Source organism: Vigna unguiculata, chromosome 3 (genome assembly GCF_037176805.1).
Source record: "Vigna unguiculata cultivar grain cowpea cultivar isolate G323 ecotype 2 chromosome 3, ASM3717680v1, whole genome shotgun sequence".
NCBI classification, from domain to species: Eukaryota; Viridiplantae; Streptophyta; class Magnoliopsida; order Fabales; family Fabaceae; genus Vigna; species Vigna unguiculata.
Genome location: NC_140794.1, coordinates 14,575,806 through 14,587,670, shown reverse-complemented (window position 1 = coordinate 14,587,670; position 11,865 = coordinate 14,575,806). Strand labels below are relative to the sequence as shown.

The window sequence follows — 11,865 nt, the reverse complement described above, 5'->3', positions numbered from 1 at the left end:
TTCAAAAAGGTCTAAAGGATAAGCTACGTAAGCAATATATTGATTTTCTTCCCCAGCAACAGGTTCGATGTGATAGCATCGTCCTTTGTAACGATCAAGACTGGTAAGCCCATCGGTCCACACAGTTGTCCATGTACCAGTAGAAGATTCGGCGGCTACCGCAGCACCTGCTTCTTCAGGTGGAACTCCAGGTTGAGGAGTTACTCGAAATGCTGCCAAGATATCAGTATCTTTGGTTTCATACTCAGGAGTATAATAATTCAATTTATAATCTTTAACACCAGCTTTGAACCCAACACTTGCTTTAGTCTCTGTTTGTGGTGACATAAATCCCTCCCTACAACTCTTGAATTAAGAATTCTTGAAACAATAAGGTCTACTCGATATGACTTAGGAGTTAATGAAATCTTTTACAAAAATCAACTACTATTATCAATTAATCCCAAAGGTTCGTTATGTTATTATTAAATTAAACGATGGTATTTGATTTGTCAAATACATCATTATTGTATACTCTTTTCTATGTATGGCGCAACCCAATCTTTTTTTTTTCAATTTGATCTTATTTTTTAATTTTGAAATCGAAAGATCTAATCTAAATAATAATAATAATTTATTCTTAATCTTGACAGTGATATATGTTGTCTATGTAAATCCTAGATGTAAAAATAGGCAGCTTTCTCCCCGGAAAATAAAAAAAGAGGTCAAAAAATAGGGAAACAGAGGGTAAGTCTAAAAAATTGTCTATTGAGGAAATACGAAAGCCAATGATAAAAAAAATGAATTCTAAATTAAGGTACAGGTTCGAATTCCATACAGAATATAGATGATATTTTCTAGAATGATAGAAAAAAAGAAAAGACTTTCGAAAGATTTTATCCAATTGAAATTTTCAAAATAACTGCAGTAAGCTTAAGAATTCAATAATTGAATTTGAATAAGTAAGTAAACAGTTAAAGAGGATTGATGGAATAGTACCAAAAAAATGGAGTACTAACTCCCATTTCTTATTTCTTTTTGAATTAACCGATCAACTTGCTTTCTTATCGAACATTTCTTTTTGATTTAAAAACTTTTTCGGAAAAAAAAATTGGCTTTTGATATGCGAATAAATCCTCCTACTTCCGGTCCTGAAGTTTCTTCGATTGAAAAAAAAAATCTGGGACATATTGACCAAATAATTGGTTCGGTACTAGATGTAGCCTTTCCCCCGGGGAAGATGCCTAATATTTACAATGCTCTGGTAGTTAAGGGTCGAGATACTGTTGGTCAACAAATTAATGTGACTTGTGAAGTACAACAATTATTAGGAAATAATCGAGTTAGGGCTGTAGCTATGAGTGCTACAGATGGTCTAATGAGAGGAATGCAAGTTATTGACACAGGAACTCCCCTAAGTGTTCCAGTAGGCGGAGCAACTCTAGGACGAATTTTCAACGTGCTTGGAGAGCTGATTGATAATTTAGGTCCTGTAGATACTCGTACAACATCTCCCATTCATAGATCTGCGCCTACCTTTATACAATTAGATACAAAATTATCTATTTTTGAAACAGGAATAAAAGTAGTAGATCTTTTAGCTCCTTATCGTCGTGGAGGAAAAATAGGACTTTTCGGTGGAGCTGGAGTGGGTAAAACAGTACTTATTATGGAATTGATCAATAACATTGCCAAAGCTCATGGAGGTGTATCTGTATTTGGCGGAGTAGGTGAGCGTACTCGCGAGGGAAATGATCTTTATATGGAAATGAAAGAATCTGGAGTAATTAATGAACAAAATATTGCAGAATCCAAAGTAGCTTTAGTGTATGGTCAAATGAATGAACCACCCGGAGCTCGTATGAGAGTTGGTTTAACTGCCCTAACTATGGCGGAATATTTTCGAGATGTCAATGAGCAAGATGTACTTCTATTTATCGACAATATCTTCCGCTTCGTTCAAGCAGGATCTGAAGTATCTGCCTTATTGGGTCGAATGCCCTCTGCTGTGGGTTATCAACCCACTCTTAGTACTGAAATGGGTTCTTTACAAGAAAGAATCACTTCTACCAAAGAAGGGTCCATAACTTCTATTCAAGCAGTTTATGTACCTGCCGACGATTTAACTGACCCTGCTCCTGCTACGACATTTGCACATTTAGATGCTACTACTGTACTATCAAGAGGATTAGCCGCCAAAGGTATCTATCCAGCAGTAGATCCTTTAGATTCAACCTCAACTATGCTCCAACCTCGAATCGTTGGTGAAGAACATTATGAGACTGCGCAACGAGTTAAACAAACTTTACAACGTTACAAAGAACTTCAAGACATTATAGCTATCCTTGGCTTGGACGAATTATCCGAAGAAGATCGCTTAACCGTAGCAAGAGCACGAAAAATTGAGCGTTTCTTATCACAACCTTTTTTCGTAGCAGAAGTTTTTACCGGTTCGGCTGGAAAATATGTTGGTCTAGTAGAAACAATTAGAGGGTTTAATTTGATTCTTTCTGGAGAATTAGACGGTCTTCCTGAACAAGCCTTTTATTTGGTAGGTAATATCGATGAAGCTACTGCGAAGGCTACGAACTTAGAAACGGAGAGCAATTTGAAGAAATGACTTTAAATCTTTGTGTATTGACCCCCAATCGAATTGTTTGGGATTCAGAAGTGAAGGAAATCATTTTACCTACTAATAGCGGACAAATTGGAGTATTACCTAATCATGCGCCTATTGCCTCAGCTGTCGATATAGGTATTTTGAGAATACGTCTTAAAGACCAATGGTTAACAATGGCTCTGATGGGGGGTTTGCTAGAATAAATAATAATGAGATAACTGTTTTAGTAAATGATGCGGAAAAGGGTAGTGACATTGATCCACAAGAAGCACAGCAAACTCTTGAAATAGCAGAAACTAATTTGAATAAGGCTGAAGGCAAGAGACAAACAATTGAGGCAAATCTAGCTCTTAGACGAGCTAGAACACGAGTAGAGGCTATCAATGTTATTTCATAACAAGTTGAAATTGATGCGTCCCAATATCCGAAAACAATAAAAAGAAAAAAGAAACAGTCAGAAGAAAAAAGTAAGTAGAAAAGCTTATTAGATACCACAGTCAAAGGTATCTAATAAGTTATAACTATACCTTACCTACTATTGGATTTGAACCAATGACTCCCGCCGTATGAAAGCAATACTCTAACCACTGAGTTAAGTAGGTAATTTAGGACTCCTCCTCAAAAAAAAAAAAAAGAAGAGTACCCATCTATCAGATTAATTGATTATAAATGTAAAATTACTGATAAGCAATACCAACCCCCGTTCAAGGGATTCGATCATGTAATATTCATCTTGACAAGCAATTATCTTCATACTATGATAAAATATGTATCAAAAACACAAGGGCTGTAGCTCAGTTAGGTAGAGCACCTCGTTTACACGAGCGCCAATGCTTTTTTTCAGAGGAGTTCATCTTGTAATTAAAAAAGTTTATCTTATAGTAAGAAATCGGTGTCTTACTCCATTTTAAGGAACAAAACAAGAGAACACTAGCCTGACAAAGGGTTTAGCCATAAAATCGAATCCATAATTGATTTGAGATATTGATAAGGTGAATACCCATTTCTCGTCAATGCTAAACATAAAGGGTATAGGGACCTAAAAAAGATTATCTTTTCTTCCTATTTTATGAACTTTAAGGTGTATGAAGTGTCATTTCTTATCTTCTATTTTAATTTTAGTAGGTGGATAAAGAGTCCATTTAACTTAAGTTGATCTAGGCCAGAAGCAGACCTACGTCAAGATAATCCTTCTTTGAAACACTTTGGTAGTGCTCTTTGATTGTTATACAAATAAAAAAGAAGAGCATAGGGAATCATCTCTTTATTCTTTACTGTAAAAAAAAAAAAGATGGTGGACTAACTAATATTTTTATCAGTTAATGAAAAAGCTCAATGCAAAAAAAAAATGCATGTTGGGTTTTGAAAACAATTTAAATCATTTAGATAATAATTAGTTTGATCCGTTTTACCGAGAAGGTCTACGGTTCGAGTCCGTATAGCCCTAATATTCCTACAGATACTAATAATATTAATACTATTTTGGATCGAATAGATCTCATTACTAAGACTATTACTAAAAAAAAAACAATTTGTAACTTTCTATTCGAACATATTCATATTCGATAGAATAATATTAATATTAGTATATTCAGCTAGTCTAAAAAAATGGAGACTTTAGACTAAAAATGAAAATGAATTTGGTATATTTTCTACATTCAGAGGAGTACTTTTATGTTTCTTCTTTACGAATATGATATTTTTTGGGCATTTCTAATAATATCAAGTTTGATTCCTATTTTGGCATTTCTAATTTCTGGAATTTTAGCCCCCATTAGCAAGGGACCGGAAAAACTTTCTAGTTATGAATCCGGAATAGAACCAATAGGCGATGCTTGGTTACAATTTTGAATCCGTTATTATATGTTTGCTCTCATTTTTGTTGTTTTTGATGTTGAAACGGTTTTTCTTTATCCATGGGCAATGAGTTTCGATGTATTAGGGGTATCCGTATTTTTAGAAGCTTTCTTATTCGTGCTTATCCTAATTGTTGGTTCAGTTTATGCATGGCGAAAGGGGGCATTAGAATGGTCTTAATTCTTGACTATTTAGACAATTAGAAAAAAAAATATTGAGACAATTATGAATTCCATTGAGTTTCCCTTACTTGATCAAACAACCCAAAATTCAGTTATTTCAACGACATTAAATGATTTTTCAAATTGGTCAAGATTATCCAGTTTATGGCCGCTTCTTTATGGTACGAGTTGTTGCTTCATTGAATTTGCTTCATTAATAGGATCACGATTCGATTTTGATCGTTATGGACTAGTACCACGATCGAGTCCTAGGCAGGCGGACCTAATTTTAACAGCGGGCACTGTAACTATGAAAATGGCCCCTTCTTTAGTTCGATTATATGAACAAATGCCCGAACCTAAATATGTTATTGCTATGGGAGCCTGTACAATTACGGGGGGGATGTTTAGTACCGATTCTTATAGTACTGTTCGAGGCGTAGATAAGCTAATTCCTGTAGATGTATATTTGCCGGGCTGTCCACCTAAACCGGAGGCCATTATAGATGCTATAACAAAACTTCGTAAGAAAATATCTCGAGAAATATATGAAGATCCAATGAGTTTTCAACGAGAGAATAGATGTTTTACTACCAACCATAAGTTTCATGTTGGATACAGTACTTATACTGGCAATTATGGTCAAGAATTTTTCTATCAACCGCCATCTACTTCAGAGATATCGTCTGACACATTTTTTTAAAGTACAATAATAAAAAGCAATTCCTTTTTTAAAAATTTCATCGTATTTTAAAAATTTCATCGTAATAGAAAATACTAATACCAAACTCATAAAAAAAATTTAGGAGAAGCAAAAAATGCAAGGTCGTTTGTCTTCTTGGCTAGTCAAACATGGACTAATTCATAGATCCTTGGGTTTCGATTACCTAGGAATAGAGACTTTACAAATAAAGCCCGAGGATTGGCATTCCATTGCTGTCATTTTATATGTATATGGTTACAATTATCTACGTTCTCAATGTGCCTATGATGTAGCACCCGGAGGACTCTTAGCTAGTGTATATCATTTTACAAGAATAGAGTATGGTATAAATCAACCCGAAGAGGTATGCATAAAAATATTTGTATCAAGAAAAAATCCCAGAATTCCTTCGATTTTTTGGGTTTGGAAAAGTGCGGATTTTCAAGAAAAGGAATCTTATGATATGTTGGGAATCTCTTATGATAGTCATCCGCGTCTAAGACGTATTTTAATGCCCGAAAATTGGATAGGATGGCCTTTGCGTAAAGATTATATTGCTCCAAATTTTTATGAAATACAAGATGCTCACTAAATGATAAAAATAATAAACTAATCCAAACTTCTGCAACCCCAGTCAAAGAATATAAGTACATTCTGTTATAGATCAGACAAAATAATTGATTGACATTAAATTAGGCAGAGTAATGGAAGTTGCATTCAGATATTATTATGTGAGAAATCACAAAATTCAGAAATAATAGAATGAATAATTATAGGGTTTAAAATAGGATAGGAGTTTCTTAAGATTCTAAAACAAAAACAATACTGAGTTCTTATCAGCCAAGCCAATAAAAGAAATAGGATGAACTGCAAAAATTCTTTATCTTTATAATCAACTAATTCTTTATCTTTATAATAAACTATATAACGTGCACATCACCATCAATTATACGGCCACGAAAAAAAAAACACAAAGAAAAGGGCTCGATTCTATTTTGGTAATCCTTCTCAGATGAATTCTTAATATTCTCACTCCACCCCAGAACTTCGACTTTTAGGTCTTTTAACCAACTAATTAAACCACTCGAATATTATGGAAATAGAAACCTTTTTTTGTATCGCAGAAAAAAAAGGAAAAAAATAGATAAAGAATTCATTATCTATATATCTATATCTATATATATATAGATACTATAGATAAGCGAATATACCTAATAAAAAATTGCATCTATTCTTTAATCATCTAGGAAAAGTATATCTACAGATACCTAAATAGATCAAAGAAATATGTTATGTATCAGAATCTAGAAGAACACAAATTTGTATGAGTATCTATCCCCCATATTCATTAAAATGAATATGGGGGATAGATACCCATACAAATGAATCTTGTGTCAGGAACCAGATTTGAACTGGTGACACGAGGATTTTCAGTCCTCTGCTCTACCAACTGAGCTATCCCGACCATTCTTGAAGCTTAATACTTTGATTTTAAAAGATTTTTAAAATCTATGTTAATGAATCTATATCAACTAAGTAAAAAAAAAGTTTGTAAGTGAGTTTCCGCAGTAATAATTATTTTTTATTGTTAATCGTTAATTACGCATATGAAAATTCCTTGCTAAAAAATAAGATATTAATTTATACATTTCTGATTAAAAAAAATTCTATGTGTTTCACATATATATTTATATCTATTCCAAAACTCGTCCCTTGTCATTATGATAGATAAGAAAATTATGATAGATAGGAAATTGATGAAAATAAAAATTCCAATTTCGTTGGGAAATAATAAATCGAATAAAACACATAAATAAGGACTTCAAGATAGAGAGGATATAGGAAAAAAATTAGAAAATGAAAAAGTATTTTTGGGGATAGAGGGACTTGAACCCTCATGATTTCTTAAGTCGACGGATTTTCCTCTTACTTTCAATTTCATTGTTGTCGGTATTGACATGTAGAATAGGACTCTATCTTTATTCTCATCTGATTTATCAGTTCTTCAAGGGTTTTAGCCGATTATGATGAAGTGAATAATTTCATCAATAAATATTCCATCTTTTCTTCAACTTCGAATTGATTTGATTCACATTTTTCATTTGTGAATATTTTTATCACAAATAGATCTTCAATAATAAAATAAAAAGTAACAAATTGAAAGAGTATTTCAGTATATATATATGTTTCTAAATGTTTATCTTTGATCCATTCCTGTAATTTTGGTGAAAGGATTCTTTTACTAATGCAATAAAAAAAGTCGTCAATTTCGTTTGTTAGAACAGCTTCCATAGAGTCTCTGCACCTATCCCTTTTTTATTATCACTTTCTGAATTTTTATTTGTTTTCAGAAAACAGGATTTGGCTCAGGATTGCCCATTGTGAATTCCAGGGTTTCTCTGAATTTGAAAATTATTACTTGGTAAGTTTCCATACCAAAACTCAATCCAATTAAGTCCGTAGCGTCTACCAATTTCGCCATATCCCCATCTTTTTTTTTATTTGAATCTGATTATAATAGAATGCTTTTTTTTTCATTTCTATTATGAGAATTATGCGGGAATTTTTGAATTCATTAAATACATATTATTTTATTAAATATTAAAAACCCCTTTCTCCAATTTTATAGATTTTATTTCATCTATATTGGATACCTTTATTTGTTTGAATCAGAACTAATTCTAATATCTATATATTAACAATTCAATATACACAGATATAGACCACATATCTACTTATCTTCTATGTACCTACTTATCTTCTTTTTTCATACAATTTAGAATACTCAAATGGTCGATTCTTTTTTTTTTTTTTTGCTTAAAAAAAAAAAGAAAATAAACAATCCATTTATTCATATACAATTTATATAACTAAAACGAATCTAGTGGCTAAAAAAAACCATTCTTTTAATTGAATATAATATAGAATTAGACATTTACTTAGAAATATGGAATTCCTTAATAAATATTTACTAAAATTTATATTTATTCAAATTTACTTTAAGTACTAATAAATAATCTTTTTGAAAGAAATCAATTTAATAATATATATCTAGAATAGTAGATCGAAATAAATTATATTAAATAAATTATATTAATATAATATTAATTATTATCTTGCACTTTATGTTATCAGATAAAATAAATAATAGAAATAATAAAAATTGGGTTTGATTTTCTATATTTTCTTTCTCTATTTTTGATGTTTGTATTAATTTGAATTTTGTTATAAATAACTAAAAATTGATAACTAAGATCCCATTCAATTCTTCTGCATATGTATATTTCGTTTACATTAGCCGGTTTAGCTCAGAGGTTAGAGCATCGCATTTGTAATGCGATGGTCATCGGTTCGAATCCGATAAACCGGCTTTTCTCTATTTGTTTTTTACATAATTGATAATATCTTTTTTAGAAATAAAAAATTGGGAGAGTTCGATCTCTGCGGAAGAAATCAAGAAATTAACCTACTTTTTTGTATTCTTTTATATACAATAAATTCGGATATTGATAAAATTCATCTAATTCTTCTTTGTACTATAAAACTTTAGTAGATTTCGCTTCATTTAGAATTCTATAATATTTTTCATTTCGTTTAGTTTTCATTTCGATTTATAAGATTTTTCATTTTAAAAAAGGAGTTTTTATGTCACGTTACAGAGGACCTCGTTTCAAAAAAATACGTCGTCTAGGATATTTACCAGGACTTACTAGTAAAAGGCCAACAGTCAAAAACGAATTTCGAAATCAATTGCGCTTCAATAAAAAATCTCAATATCGTATTCGTTTAGAAGAAAAACAAAAATTGCGTTTTCATTATGGTCTTACAGAACGACAATTGCTTAAATACGTTCGTATCTCCGGAAAAGCTAAAGGATCAACTGGTCAGGTTTTATTACAACTACTTGAAATGCGCTTGGATAACATACTTTTTCGATTGGGTATAGCTGCGACTATTCCTCAAGCCCGCCAATTTATAAACCATAGACATGTTTTAGTTAATGGTCGTATAGTGGATATACCAAGTTATCGTTGTAAACCTCAAGATATTATTACAGCAAAGGATGAACAAAAATCTAAAACTCTTATTCAAAATTATTTTGATTCAGCCCCCCATGAGAAATTGCCAAATCATTTGACTGTTCACCCTTTCCAATATAAAGGTTTAATTAATCAAATAATAGATAATAAATGGGTTGGTTTGAAAATAAATGAATTACTGGTTGTAGAATATTATTCTCGTCAAACTTAAACTTAACTAAAATAACAAGAGTTTTTTTTACAAGGATTTTCTGCTATTCATATATCATAGACATGGATATGCGAAAATTTTTATTCCTTGCCCACCCGTTATCCACTATTTTTTGTATTACCGAAAAATGAGGAATATAAAGTTGTCCATATCAACAAACAAATTTGAAATATGAAATAATGGTATGCATTGGGATGAGTAATATTGATGAATTTGGTAAAGATTCGGAAAGAGAGGGATTCGAACCCCCTGTAAACAAAAAGCCTACATAGCAGTTCCAATGCTACGCCTTGAACCACTCGGCCATCTCTCCTATATAATGATGCCCAGAAACCGGTTGAATGTTGAATAGTGAATCAATCCTATTTTTCATAAATGCATAAAACCTATTCAAACTATAAAAATACAAAGTAAAATTAAAAAAAAACCTCCTACAAGGTCTTAGGATAAACAAATTTGATTGATGAGTTCATTTTTACGTTATTTCGCACTATATTATAATTATACAATTCCTTTATTTGTGGGATTGATTTCTCACACCATGATTAATTAAATTATAGAATGGATTTCTACCTATGCCTAGATCTCGGATAAATGAAAATTTTATAGATAAGACCTTTTCAATTGTAGCCAATATCTTATTACGAATAATTCCGACAACTTCAGGAGAAAAAAGGGCATTCACTTATTACAGAGATGGTGTGATTTGATTCCATTTTTTTTGACCGATTTCGGTCAAAAAAAAATGGAATGGAAAAACCCCACGCGTGTTGAAGGTGAAATTTGTAAATAAAAGGATTAATTCCTTCTGTCGTGTATCCTCGATTAATGAAGCCTTATATGCTTGAATTTTAGGTTTCTAGTATTAAGCGAAAGGTTATACCTATACTTATGGGGTTAGGTCAACCCCAAATTACTAGTACTGATAGGCAACATTGGGAAAGAAGCACTACGCTTGGGAATCAAGGACACGAAAACTTTGTATCTATCTATATCCATGGCTTATCGAGATTGGGACTAACAGGAATGGTTGGGACAATAAATATCCATCTCGTTCATATTTTGGATACCCATAGAACCATCGAAGATTATTGAGGTGACTAATTCCAGGAAATTAAGCAGCGTAGAGGACAAAGAAATTGTTGAAGTTCTTATTTTTTTTTATCAAGTACCTACATACTTAATGTTAAGAAATAATTTTTGACAGGAAGGTTGGCTAGAGATTTATTGTAAAAACACTAGCTCTGTTCAGTTGAGAATGAGAATACTGGAATATTTTTTGATTTGATGGATTTTTCTCATTACACACATAAGGGGGGAGCCGTATGAGATGAAAATCTCACGTACAGTTCTGGAGCGGAGATTCTTTGAACCGAATGACGACCGTAACGGATGTCAGCTCAATCTGAAGGAAATTATGCAGAAGCTTTACAGAATTATTATGAGGCTATGCGACTGGAAATTGATCCCTATGATCGAAGTTATATACTTTATAACATAGGCCTTATTCACACAAGTAACGGAGAACATACTAAAGCTTTGGAATATTATTTTCGGGCACTCGAACGAAACCCATTTTTACCCCAAGCTTTTAATAATATGGCCGTGATCTGTCATTACGTGCGACTATCTCCACTATAGAAAGAAAAAAGAAAAGAACAAGCAAATCCACAAATTTTAATATAAGAAATATAGAAATATAAATAATTATAAATAAGAAAGGCTTTCTACATATATATATCGTTCAAAACAACGATTTTTATCAGCTGTAGCAAAGAAACTTCATAGAAGTAAAAATATGAAGAAATCGATATGTCTAGATACCCTCTTTTTCTATGGATAAAAGATCTAATTGATAAAGGAAGCATCGTAAGGATCAATTAACACGGTTTTCAATCGATATAATAAAAACTGCTTCCTTATCTCATGATAAATAAAGAAGTCAGGAATCCACTTATGTAATAAAAAGGATCCCCTGGTATTTTGAGCAGCGGTGTAGTATCAAATCCCAAAGATAGAAAGTATTTTCTCTTTACTTATAAGAACTTATAAGATAAGAAAGAAAAAACTTTTACCAAGATTCTATAGAAATGAATCTATCATATATTTTTGTATATGATATATAAAATCGAGATAGTTACCTTTCAGAAAATTAGAATTAGGGCGTTAATGCCAATGCTTTATTCCCTTTTCTGAAGGTAGGAGAAAAGATAAAACTAAAAAAAAAGATGAAATTCTTTGAAATTCTTTATTTATTAGTAAAAATGAAAGTTTGAAACTCATATTAATAATTT

At 31.8% G+C, this 11,865-nt stretch overlaps 1 non-coding gene across 1 annotated transcript; it reads right to left on the bottom strand.

The window, feature by feature from the left end:
- Positions 1-6,712: 6,712 nt before the first annotated feature.
- TRNAF-GAA (transfer RNA phenylalanine (anticodon GAA)) lies at positions 6,713-6,785 on the bottom strand. Its single transcript has one exon. It is a non-coding gene; the product is annotated as a tRNA-Phe (tRNA).
- Positions 6,786-11,865: the final 5,080 nt, after the last annotated feature.